Below are 12,899 nucleotides of genomic sequence, written 5' to 3' on the forward strand. Positions count from 1 at the left end.
TTTTTCCAGTTCTCCTGCTTTTTGCATTCTCCTTATTCTAGTCCTCCTGGTTTTGACCCTTGTCTGTTTCAGGACTTTGTACCCGCCTGCCTGACCATTCTGCCTGCCGTGACCACTAGTCTGTCTGTCACTCGGTACCTCCTGGACTCTGATCTGGTTTTGACCTTTTTGCCTGCCGTGACCACTAGTCTGTCTGCCACTCTGTACCTCCTGGACTCTGATCTGGTTTTGACCTTTTTGCCTGTCCACGACCCTTCTCTTGCCCACCCCTTTGGATTAATAAACATTGTAAGACTCCAACCATCTGCCTCCTGTGTCTGCATGTGGTCTCGCCTTGTGCCTTGATATGCTTATCCTTACTGACTCTGATCTGGAGGACTCACTAAACATAAATGCTTAATTTGTAAATGATGTCTGAGTGTTGTAGTGTGCCCCTCCTGACTATCTGTAAATAAAAAAACAAGAAATGTGTGTTGTGTTTAGCATTAGAATTTTACTCAAGTAGTATTTTACTGGGTGACTTCACTTTTACTTGACTAATTTTCTGTTAAGGTATCTTTTACTCAAGAATGACAATTGGGTACTTTTTCCACCACTGCTATCTCTCTCTACTCGCTCTCTGTCCCCCTCTCTCTCACATGCTGTAGTGCTATTAAACTGGAAAGCCTATACAGATGAATGAACTACCGATAGTAAAGACTATCAGCAGTACTTCTGCCCTCCAGAGCCAGAGCCTTTACCTTTAGTTTGTGCAGGGTCAGGTCCCCCAGCCTGCAGTAGAGCTTGGTGTAGTATCTAGCCTCCAGGGGGTGCTGCAGTACAGCAGGGCTGAGAGACAGAGACTTGAGGTAGTAGTTCTCTGTCATCTCATACTGCTCCAGACTGTAGTACACTGTAGCCAGACGGTGGTACGCTGCGCGCTCGTTACACACACACCTGGAGGACAATAACATCGCAGGATGGTTATCTACATGAATGGAATGAACAGATTCAAACCACGATTGGTAGTCCTGGTTATAGGAAGCAGACCAGTAGCTGGAAGCTGAAGGGTTGCTGCTTCAAATCCCGGTCCAGGTAATAAAAGTGCCCCTCCCTCTCTACATCCCTCCCTCCTTCCCCACCTCCCTCCCTCCCTCCCTCCTTCCCTACATTACCTGTTTTGGAACTGATCTGTACAGCCAGAATGGCGTACTGTAGAGCCTCTTCATACTCTTCCTGGGTCATCAGTAGTTCAGTCAGTTTACTCAGCAGTCTGAACTCTGAGTGGACGTCATGGATGCTCCGAGCAAACGGGAGACTGCCGTCCTAAAACAAGAGCAGAGAAACACTGGTGTTATAATGTGTTGCTTTTAACAGGCTCAGGCCATGGTATAAAGCCTGTTATAATGTGTTGCTTTTAACAGGCTCAGGCCATGGTATAAAGCCTGTTATAATGTGTTGCTTTTAACAGGCTCAGGCCATGGTATAAAGCCTGTTATAATGTGTTGCTTTTAACAGGCTCAGGCCATGGTATAAAGCCTGTTATAATGTGTTGCTTTTAACAGGCTCAGGCCATGGTATAAAGCCTGTTATAATGTGTTGCTTTTAACAGGCTCAGGCCATGGTATAAAGCCTGTTATAATGTGTTGCTTTTAACAGGTTCAGGCCATGGTATAAAGCCTGTTATAATGTGTTGCTTTTAACAGGCTCAGGCCATGGTATAAAGCCTGTTATAATGTGTTGCTTTTAACAGGCTCAGGCCATGGTATAAAGCCTGTTATAATGTGTTGCTTTTAACAGGCTCAGGCCATGGTATAAAGCCTGTTATAATGTGTTGCTTTTAACAGGCTCAGGCCATGGTATAAAGCCTGTTATAATGTGTTGCTTTTAACAGGCTCAGGCCATGGTATAAAGCCTGTTATAATGTGTTGCTTTTAACAGGCTCAGGCCATGGTATAACGCCTGTTATAATGTGTTGCTTTTAACAGGCTCAGGCCATGGTATAACGCCTGTTATAAATGTGTGTAAAATGGCACACTAGTCCAATTAAAATCTTATGTGTCACTCATTTTCCAATTGAATTGAAACTATTATACAGTAACTTTGAAATACATGTTACCAATAAGTCCTAACTATCTGTAATCTCATGGAGGAGATGGACCCTCCACAACCTAATGTCCTCCTCTGGTGATCAATAAAGTTCAATTCAATAGCATCCCCTCATCCACACCCTGTAGAAGGGCAGTGACGCCAGTCTGTTCCTGTGGCCTTTGAAGAAGACGTCTCCTGCCTCCTCGTAGATACTCATGGCGAAGCGAGGGTCATTCATCCTCAGGGCTGTCTTCACCGCTGCCTGCAAGTCATTCAGAATCAATCAATACACCACCATGTTAATCCAGTGCTCTGAGGGAACATCTCGTATGGTATTTACATTTTGGAAAATGCCAAAGTACCAGTACTATAACATGAGCAATATACTTCATTAAACTCTTACATTCTTGTTTGGCATTTGGATCATGCAACGCAGGATGTGGTAAACAAGGTTTATAGAGAGACAGATATTGTGACATCATATGATAAAACGTGCTATGAAGATGATATGATCCAGTGTGATTATAGGTCAGGTATGGGGAGAAGATTGTTATCACTGTGGTTGTTGACTGATAAGAGTCCATAATGTTCATGTTCATGCAGACACACATAGAGAGACTAATTTACTTCCCTCTTTCTCTCCTCTTCTATCTTTCACTCTCCTCTTTGCCTTCTCTACTTCTTCTCCTCCGTCCCTCCCCTCTCTCATGGTGGTACAGGTCAACCAGTTAATCTTTGTGGATGAGGTAATAGATCTTTCTCTTCCCTGTTCTCTCTTCCCCTTTCTCTCTTCCCCCTTTCTCTCTCTCCCCCTTTCTCTCTTCCCCCTTTCTCTCTTCTCCCTTTCTCTATTCCCCCTTTCTCTATTCCCCCTTTCTCTCTGGACTCACCTGTAGGTACATGTCCGCCAGTTCATCTTCATGGATGAGGTAGTAGATGCGTCCCACCTGAAGCCAGGTCTCTGACTCTTCCCTCTCTCTTCCCCAAGTCAATGGAGATACGCAGACTCTGCTTACTGTAATCCAGAGACTTCCTTGATGATCTGTTTGAAATTAATAACTTTATTAATCCTCAGACACTGCTTACAGTAGTCCAGAGACTTCCTTGATGATCTGTTTGAAATGAATAACTTTATTAATCCTCAGACACTGCTTAGTGTAGGCCAGTGACTTCCTTGATGATCTGTTTGAAATGAATAACTTTATTAATCCTCAGACACTGCTTAGTGTAGGCCAGTGACTTCCTTGATGATCTGTTTGAAATGAATAACTTTATTAATCCTCAGACACTGCTTAGTGTAGGCCAGTGACTTCCTCGAAGACCTGAGAATAGCAAAACAGTAATTCACTCCAAATAAGTTATTTTGCAGTGTTGATAGGGAGAGAGGGAGATAGAGACACAGCGTGAAAGACAAAGAGAGATCAGAATTGAGACAGATATATAAACCTACTTCTCAGTATTGAGGGAGAGGTAGAGACAGACAGATATATAAACCTACTTCTCAGTATTGAGGGAGAGGTAGAGACAGACAGATATATAAACCTACTTCTCAGTATTGAGGGAGAGGTAGAGACAGACAGATATATAAACCTACTTCTCAGTATTGAGGGAGAGGTAGAGACAGACAGATATGTTTCCGGTTCCGGGTTGGAGCGAGCGGTCGCATCTACACTTCGGTCCGCAGGTAGTATAACTTTTCATTACATTTCATTATAGTACAACGGTTTGATTTGTCTAATCTTAGCAATTTCTTCTTAGCTAGCTACATAGCCGTCTTTGTATCAAAGATAATTGCGTAATTATCGTATTTCGTCGTCCTAACGTAGTCTACACTGCTATCTGCCCAGCAGCTAGCTAACGTCCACCGAATACCAGCACTGTAGAAACTATTACACTCAACTGAACGACTTGATTAGTGTAGTGTTAGCTAGCTACATAGCTGTCTTTGCTGTCTTCGTATCCAAGATAATTGTGTAGTTTAGAGTGTGTAGACTTAGAGTGATTATCTTAATTTACCGAGGTTAGCTAGCCAGCTATTTGTCGTCCTTAACGTAGGAGATACTGCTAGCTAGCTAGCCAACAGCTAGCCAACGTCTACCGAATAGAACTTCAACAACCCGGTCAACATTCCGCTTCGCTCCACAGGTAGTATCACATTTTCATTTCACTTCATTACAGTACAACGGTTTGATTTGTTTGATCGTAGCTAGCTAGCTACATAGCCGTCTTTGTATCTAAGACAATTGTGTAGTCTAGAGCGATTTTATAGGTTAGCTAGCCAGCTATTGTCGTTCTTTTAACGTAACGTAACGTAATCAACACTGCTAGCTAGCCAGCTAGCCCCCGAATAGCAGCACTGTAGAAACTATTACACTCGACGGAACGACTTGATTAGTGTAGTGTCAACAACGCAGCCACTGCCAGCTAGCCTACAAAGTCAACAACGCAGCCACTGCCAGTTAGCCTACTCCAGCAGTACTGTATCATTTCAATCATTTTAGTCAATAAGATTCTTGCTACGTAAGCTTAACTTTCTGAACATTCGAGACGTGTAGTCCACTTGTCATTCCAATCTCCTTTGCATTAGCGTAGCCTCTTCTGTAGCCTGTCAACTATGTGTCTATCTATCCCTGTTCTCTCCTCTCTGCACAGACCATACAAACGCTCCACACCGCGTGGCCGCGGCCACCCTAATCTGGTGGTCCCAGCGCGCACGACCCACGTGGAGTTCCAGGTCTCTGCCGATCTGCGGCCAGAGTTCATCTCAGCCTATGCCTCCCTCCAGTCCCTCGACTTCTTGGCACTGACGGAAACATGGATCACCACAGATAACACTGCTACTCCTACTGCTCTCTCTTCGTCCGCCCACGTGTTCTCGCACACCCCGAGAGCTTCTGGTCAGCGGGGTGGTGGCACCGGGATCCTTATCTCTCCCAAGTGGTCATTCTCTCTTTCTCCCCTTACCCATCTGTCTATCGCCTCCTTTGAATTCCATGCTGTCACAGTTACCAGCCCTTTCAAGCTTAACATCCTTATCATTTATCGCCCTCCAGGTTCCCTCGGAGAGTTCATCAATGAGCTTGATGCCTTGATAAGCTCCTTTCCTGAGGACGGCTCACCTCTCACAGTCCTGGGCGACTTAAACCTCCCCACGTCTACCTTTGACTCATTCCTCTCTGCCTCCTTCTTTCCACTCCTCTCCTCTTTTGACCTCACTCTCTCACCTTCCCCCCCTACTCACAAGGCAGGCAATACGCTCGACCTCATCTTTACTAGATGCTGTTCTTCCACTAACCTCATTGCAACTCCCCTCCAAGTCTCCGACCACTACCTTGTATCCTTTTCCCTCTCGCTCTCATCCAACACTTCCCACACTGCCCCTACTCGGATGGTATTGCGCCGTCCCAACCTTCGCTCTCTCTCCCCCGCTTCTCTCTCCTCTTCCATCCTATCATCTCTTCCCTCTGCTCAAACCTTCTCAACCTATCTCCTGATTCTGCCTCCTCAACCCTCCTCTCTTCCCTTTCTGCATCCTTTGACTCTATCCCCTATCCTCCAGGCCGCTCAGTCCTCCCCCTCCCGCTCCGTGGCTCGACGACTCATTGCGAGCTCACAGAACAGGGCTCCGGGCAGCCGCGGAAATGGAGGAAAACTACGCCTCCCTGCGGACCTGGCATCCTTTCACTCCCTCCTCTCTACATTTTCCTCCTCTGTCTCTGCTGCTAAAGCCACTTTCTACCACTCTAAATTCCAGCATCTGCCTCTAGCCCTAGGAAGCTCTTTGCCACCTTCTCCTCCTCCTGAATCCTCATCCCCCTCCCCCCCTCCTCCCTCTCTGCAGATGACTTCGTCAACCATTTTGAAAAGAAGGTCGACGACGTCCGATCCTCGTTTGCTAAGTCAAAACGACACCGCTGGTTCTGCTCACACTGCCCTACCCTGTGCTCTGACCTCTTTCTCCCTCTCTCTCCAGATGAAATCTCGCTTCTTGTGACGGCCGGCCGCCCAACAGCCTGCCCGCTTCGACCCCTATCCCCTCCTCTCTTCTCCAGACCATTTCCGGGGACCTTCTCCCTTACCTCACCTCGCTCATCAACTCTTCCCCTGACCGCTGGCTACGTCCTTCCGTCTTAAAGAGAGCGAAGGTTGCACCCCTTCTGAAAAAAAACCTACACTCGTCCTCCGATGTCAACAACTACAGACCAGTATCCTTCTTTCTTTTCTCTCCAAAACTCTTGAACGTGCCGTCCTTGGCCAGCTCTCCCGCTATCTCTCTCAGAATGACCTTCTTGATCCAAATCAGTCAGGTTTCAAGACTAGTCATTCAACTGAGACTGCTCTTCTCTGTATCACAGAGGCGCTCCGCACTGCTAAGCTAACTCTCTCTCCTCTGCTCTCATCCTTCTAGACCTATCAGCTGCCTTCGATACTGTGAACCATCAGATCCTCCTCTCCACCCTCTCCGAGTTGGGCATCTCCGGCGCGGCCCCACGCTTGGTTGCGTCCTACCTGACAGGTCGCTCCTACCAGGTGGCGTGGCGAGAATCTGTCTCCTCACCACGCGCTCTCACCACTGGTGTCCCCCAGGGCTCTGTTCTAGGCCCTCTCCTATTCTCGCTATACACCAAGTCACTTGGCTCTGTCATAACCTCACATGGTCTCTCCTTTCATTGCTATGCAGAGGACACACAATTAATCTTCTCCTTTCCCCCTTCTGATGACCAGGTGGCGAATCGCATCTCTCTGCATGTCTGGCAGACATATCAGTGTGGATGACGGATCACCACCTCAAGCTGAACCTCGGCAAGACGGAGCTGCTCGTCCTCCGGGGAAAGGACTGCCCGTTCCATGATCTCGCCATCACGGTTGACAACTCCATTGTGTCCTCCTCCCAGCGCTAAGAACCTTGGCGTGATCCTGGACAACACCCTGTCGTTCTCAACTAACATCAAGGCGGTGGCCCGTTCCTGTAGGTTCATGCTCTACAACATCCGGGAGTACGACCCTGCCTCACACAGGAAGACGGCGCAGGTCCTAATCCAGGCACTTGTCATCTCCCGTCTGGATTACTGCAACTGCGCTGTTGGCTGGGCTCCCTGCCTGTGCCATTAAACCCCTACAACTCATCCAGAATGTAAGCCCCGTCTAAGTTCAACCTTCCCAAGTTCTCTCACGTCACCCCGCTCCTCCACTCTCTCCACTGGCTTCCAGTTGAAAGCACCGCATCCGCTACAAGACCATGGTGCTTGCCCTACGGAGCTGTAAGGGGAACGGCACCGCAATACCTCCAGGCTCTGATCAGGCCCTACACCCAAACAAGGGCACACGTTCATCCACCTCTGGCCTGCTTTCCGCCTCCCTACCACTGAGGAAGTACAGTTCCCGCTCAGCCCAGTCAAAACTGTTCGCTGCTCTGGCCCCCCAATGGTGGAACAAACTCCCTCACGACGCCAGGACAGCGAGTCAATCACCACCTTCCGGAGACACCTGAAACCCCACCTCTTTAAGGAATACCTAGGATAGGATAAAGTAATCCTTCTCACCCCCCTTAAATGATTTAGATGCACTATTGTAAAGTGGCTGTTCCACTGGATGTCATAAGGTGAATTCACCAATTTGTAGTCGCTCTGGATAAGAGCGTCTGCCAAATGACTTAAATGTAATGTAAATGTATATAAACCTACTTCTCAGTATTGAGGGAGAGGTAGAGACAGACAGATATATAAACCTACTTCTCAGTATTGAGGGAGAGGTAGAGACAGACAGACATATAAACCTACTTCTCAGTATTGAGGGAGAGGTAGAGACAGACAGATATATAAACCTACTTCTCAGTATTGAGGGAGAGGTAGAGACAGACAGACAGATATATAAACCTACTTCTCAGTACTGAGGGAGAGGTAGAGACAGACAGACAGATATATAAACCTACTTCTCAGTATTGAGGGAGAGGTAGAGACAGACAGACAGATATATAAACCTACTTCTCAGTACTGAGGAGAGGTAGAGACAGACAGACAGATATATAAACCTACTTCTCAGTATTGAGGGAGAGGTAGAGACAGACAGATATATAAACCTATTTCTCAGTACTGAGGGAGAGGTAGAGACAGACAGATATATAAACCTACTTCTCAGTATTGAGGGAGAGGTAGAGACAGACAGACAGATATATAAACCTACTTCTCAGTATTGAGAGAGAGGTAGAGACAGACAGATATATAAACCTACTTCTCAGTATTGAGGGGAGAGGTAGAGACAGACAGATATATAAACCTACTTCTCAGTATTGAGGGAGAGGTAGAGACAGACAGATATATAAACCTACTTCTCAGTATTGAGGGAGAGGTAGAGACAGACAGACAGATATATAAACCTACTTCTCAGTATTGAGGGAGAGGTAGAGACAGACAGACAGATATATAAACCTACTTCTCAGTATTGAGGGAGAGGTAGAGACAGACAGACAGATATATAAACCTACTTCTCAGTATTGAGGGAGAGGTAGAGACAGACAGACAGATATATTAACCTACTTCTCAGTACTGAGGGAGAGGTAGAGACAGACAGACAGATATATTAACCTACTTCTCAGTATTGAGGGAGAGGTAGAGACAGACAGATATATAAACCTACTTCTCAGTATTGAGGGAGAGGTAGAGACAGACAGACAGATATATTAACCTACTTCTCAGTATTGAGGGAGAGGTAGAGACAGACAGATATATAAACCTACTTCTCAGTATTGAGGGAGAGGTAGAGACAGACAGATATATAAACCTACTTCTCAGTATTGAGGGAGAGGTAGAGACAGACAGACATATAAACCTACTTCTCAGTATTGATGGAGAGGTAGAGGCTACTGAGGATCTCTAGATATTCTCCCTCTAGTCTCTTGTCCTTCAGGTCCCTGGACACAGACACACAGTGCTCATAGTAGAGGATACTCTGTCCATACAGCAGCACGTCGGCATAGTGACGACTCAGGACTTTAGCCACCACCATCTGACCTAGAGAGAGAGAGAGGACAGAGGACTGATAGTGGCTACTTTTGATTAACATGCAATAATCGTCATTGGTTGTTGTCTTTCATAGTTTGGTTGAACTAGCGTTAATGTTAGGTTTTGGATTAGGGTTAGTTTTGACAGTATTATTAAATGTGTCAGTTCCTGGCCTGGAGGGTTAGGGTTAAGGTAACGCACTATAGAGGTTCATGGCCTGGAGGGTTAGGGTTAAGGTAACTCACTATGGAGGTTCCTGGCCTGGAGGTTAGGGTTAAGGTAACTCACTATGGAGGTTCCTGGCCTGTAGGGTTAGGGTTAAGGTAACTCACTATGGAGGTTCCTGGCCTGGAGGTTAGGGTTAAGGTAACTCACTATGAGGTTCTGGCCTGGAGGGTTAGGGTTAAGGTAACTCACTATGGAGGTTCCTGGCCTGGAGGGTTAGGGTTAAGGTAACTCACTATAGAGGTTCCTGGCCTGGAGGGTTAGGGTTAAGGTAACTCACTATGGAGGTTCCTGGTCTGGAGGTTAGGGTTAAGGTAACTCACTATGGAGGTTCCTGGCCTGGAGGGTTAGGGTTAAGGTAACTCACTATAGAGGTTCCCTGGCCTGTAGGGTTAGGGTTAAGGTAACTCACTATGGAGGTTCCTGGTCTGGAGGGTTAGGGTTAAAGGTAACTCACTATGGAGGTTCCTGGCCTGGAGGTTAGGGTTAAGGTAACTCACTATGGAGGTTCCTGGCCTGGAGGGTTAGGGTTAAGGTAACTCACTATGGAGGTTCCTGGCCTGGAGGGTTAGGGTTAAGGTAACTCACTATAGAGGTTCCTGGCCTGGAGGGTTAGGGTTAAGGTAACTCACTATGGAGGTTCCTGGCCTGGAGGGTTAGGGTTAAGGTAACTCACTATGGAGGTTCCTGGCCTGGAGGGTTAGGGTTAAGGTAACTCACTATAGAGGTTCCTGGCCTGGAGGGTTAGGTTAAGGTAACTCACTATGGAGGTTCCTGGCCTGTAGGGTTAAGGTAACTCACTATGGAGGTTCCTGGCCTGGAGGGTTAGGGTTAAGGTAACTCACTATAGAGGTTCCTGGCCTGGAGGGTTAGGGTTAAGGTAACTCACTATGGAGGTTCCTGGCCTGGGAGGGTTAGGGTTAAGGTAACTCACTAGAGGTTCCTGGCCTGGAGGGTTAGGGTTAAGGTAACTCACTATGGAGGTTACTGGCCTGGAGGGTTAGGGTTAAGGTAACTCACTATAGAGGTTCCTGGCCTGGAGGGTTAGGGTTAAGGTAACTCACTATGGAGGTTCCTGGCCTGGAGGTTAGGGTTAAGGTAACTCACTATGGAGGTTCCTGGCCTGGAGGGTTAGGGTTAAGGTAACTCACTATAGGTTCCTGGCCTGGAGGGTTAGGGTTAAGGTAACTCACTATGGAGGTTCCTGGCCTGGAGGGTTAGGGTTAAGGTAACTCACTATGGAGGTTCCTGGTCTGGTTAGGGTTAAGGTAACTCACTATGGAGGTTCCTGGCCTGGAGGGTTAGGGTTAAGGTAACTCACTATGGAGGTTCCTGGCCTGGAGGGTTAGGGTTAAGGTAACTCACTATGGAGGTTCCTGGCCTGGAGGGTTAGGGTTAAGGTAACTCACTATAGAGGTTCCTGGCCTGGAGGGTTAGGGTTGGGTAACTCACTATGGAGGTTCCTGGCCTGGAGGGTTAGGGTTAAGGTAACTCACTATGGGAGGTTCCTGGCCTGGAGGGTTAGGGTTAAGGTAACTCACTATGGAGGTTCCTGGCCTGGAGGGTTAGGGTTAAGGTAACTCACTATGGAGGTTCCTGGCCTGTAGGGTTAGGTTTAAGGTAACTCACTATGGAGGTTCCTGGCCTGGAGGGTTAGGTTAAGGTAACTCACTATGGAGGTTCCTGGCCTGGAGGGTTAGGGTTAAGGTAACTCACTATGGAGGTTACTGGCCTGGAGGGTTAGGGTTAAGGTAACTCACTATGGAGGTTCCTGGCCTGGAGGGTTAGGGTTAAGGTAACTCACTATAGAGGTTCCTGGCCTGTAGGGTTAGGTTAAGGTAACTCACTATGGAGGTTCCTGGCCTGGAGGGTTAGGGTTAAGGTAATTCACTATGGAGGTTCCTGGCCTGTAGGGTTAGGTTTAAGGTAACTCACTATGGAGGTTCCTGGCCTGGAGGGTTAGGGTTAAGGTAACTCATATGGAGGTTCCTGGCCTGGAGGGTTAGGGTTAAGGTAATTCACTATGGAGGTTCCTGGCCTGTAGGGTTAGGTTTAGGTAACTCACGGCGGAGGTTCCTGGCCTGGAGGGATATGAGGAGGCCTATCTCAAAACACAGCCTGACGTCCTGGCTCCTCCCCCTGTCCTTGTAGCTCCGCCCCAGCCATAGGTATGTCTGGACGTGCTCCTCGTCAACGGACTCTCCCAGATCTCCAGGAACAACCACAGAGACCTGAGGGACATACAGTAGGAAACAGTTCCACTCATTCCAACGGTTTACAACCGTAGAGACAGAACAGTCTCACTCAGCAGGTTACAACCATGTAGATATACAAACCAGTCTCAAGCCAGCAGGTTACAACCATGTAGATATACAGACCAGTCTCACTCAGCAGGTTACAACCATGTAGAGATACAGACCAGTCTCACTCAGCAGGTTACAACCATGTAGATATACAGACCAGTCTCAACCAGCAGGTTACAACCATGTAGATACAGACCAGTCTCAACCAGCAGGTTACAACCATGTAGATACAGACCAGTCTCACTCAGCAGGTTACAACCATGTAGATATACAGACCAGTCTCAACCAGCAGGTTACAACCATGTAGATACAGACCAGTCTCACTCAGCAGGTTACAACCATGTAGATATACAGACCAGTCTCAAGTCTCAACCAGCAGGTTACAACCAGATACAGACAGACACTAACATTCTAACATGAACAGACAGACACTAACATTCTAACATGAACTGTAAAGGATTAATAATATTTAAAACGTAACACTCACGGATGTAAGCATCCACCTACTGTTCACACACACACACACACACACACACACACACACACACACAACTGCCCCACTGCCCCATCCGCCCCACACACCCTCCCACCTTGCTGACCTGAATAGGAATCGTTCTGCCAGTGTGGGTGCCCCCACGCCCAGTGCCAGGCAGCCCAGGTTGGCGAGGGCCAGGGCCTGGTTCCTCTGGTTGCCACTCTCCCTGGAGATGGTGAGGGCGTGGTGGAGGTGGCTTCCGGCCTCTGCGATGCCCTGTCGCCGCAGACACAGAGCCAGCAGGTTGTGGACCACTCCCCTCTGGGTCGGGCTATCTGTACCCTGAAAGAAAGGAGAGGAGATAGAGGTACGGATGATTCATTGATAACAAGATCTTTACAAGTCCTGTTAAAGACTACTGTAACATGAGCAGGTGGCAAGACAGAGCTGCTACCTTGTTCCTCACATCTGACCAGTTCTTTCAGAGCTAAACAAGTGTGCAGTGAATAGGGACTAGGGGTCAATGTTGACTATGGTAATAATACTCACAATAGTTTAGAGATATCTGTAATGTAGTTAGTTACCTTTAATAGTTACCTGCAGAGACCGTAGTTACCTGTAGAGACCGTAGTTACCTGTAGAGACCGTAGTTACCTGTAGAGATCGTAGTTACCTGTAGAGACCGTAGTTACCTGTAGAGACCGTAGTTACCTGTAGAGACCGTAGTTACCTGTAGAGACCGTAGTTACCTGTAGAGACCGTAGTTACCTGTAGAGACTGTAGTTACCTGTAGAGACTGTAGTTACCTGTAGAGACTGTAGTTAC

The 12,899-nt window shown here is 47.5% G+C and overlaps 1 pseudogene; it reads right to left on the bottom strand.

The window, feature by feature from the left end:
• Nucleotides 1-636: 636 nt before the first annotated feature.
• LOC135534714 (SH3 domain and tetratricopeptide repeat-containing protein 2-like) overlaps nt 637-12,899 on the bottom strand; it is a 33,055-nt pseudogene continuing 20,792 nt past the window's right edge.

This window comes from Oncorhynchus masou, unplaced genomic scaffold (assembly GCF_036934945.1).
Source record: "Oncorhynchus masou masou isolate Uvic2021 unplaced genomic scaffold, UVic_Omas_1.1 unplaced_scaffold_3858, whole genome shotgun sequence".
In the NCBI taxonomy this organism is placed as follows: domain Eukaryota; kingdom Metazoa; phylum Chordata; class Actinopteri; order Salmoniformes; family Salmonidae; genus Oncorhynchus; species Oncorhynchus masou.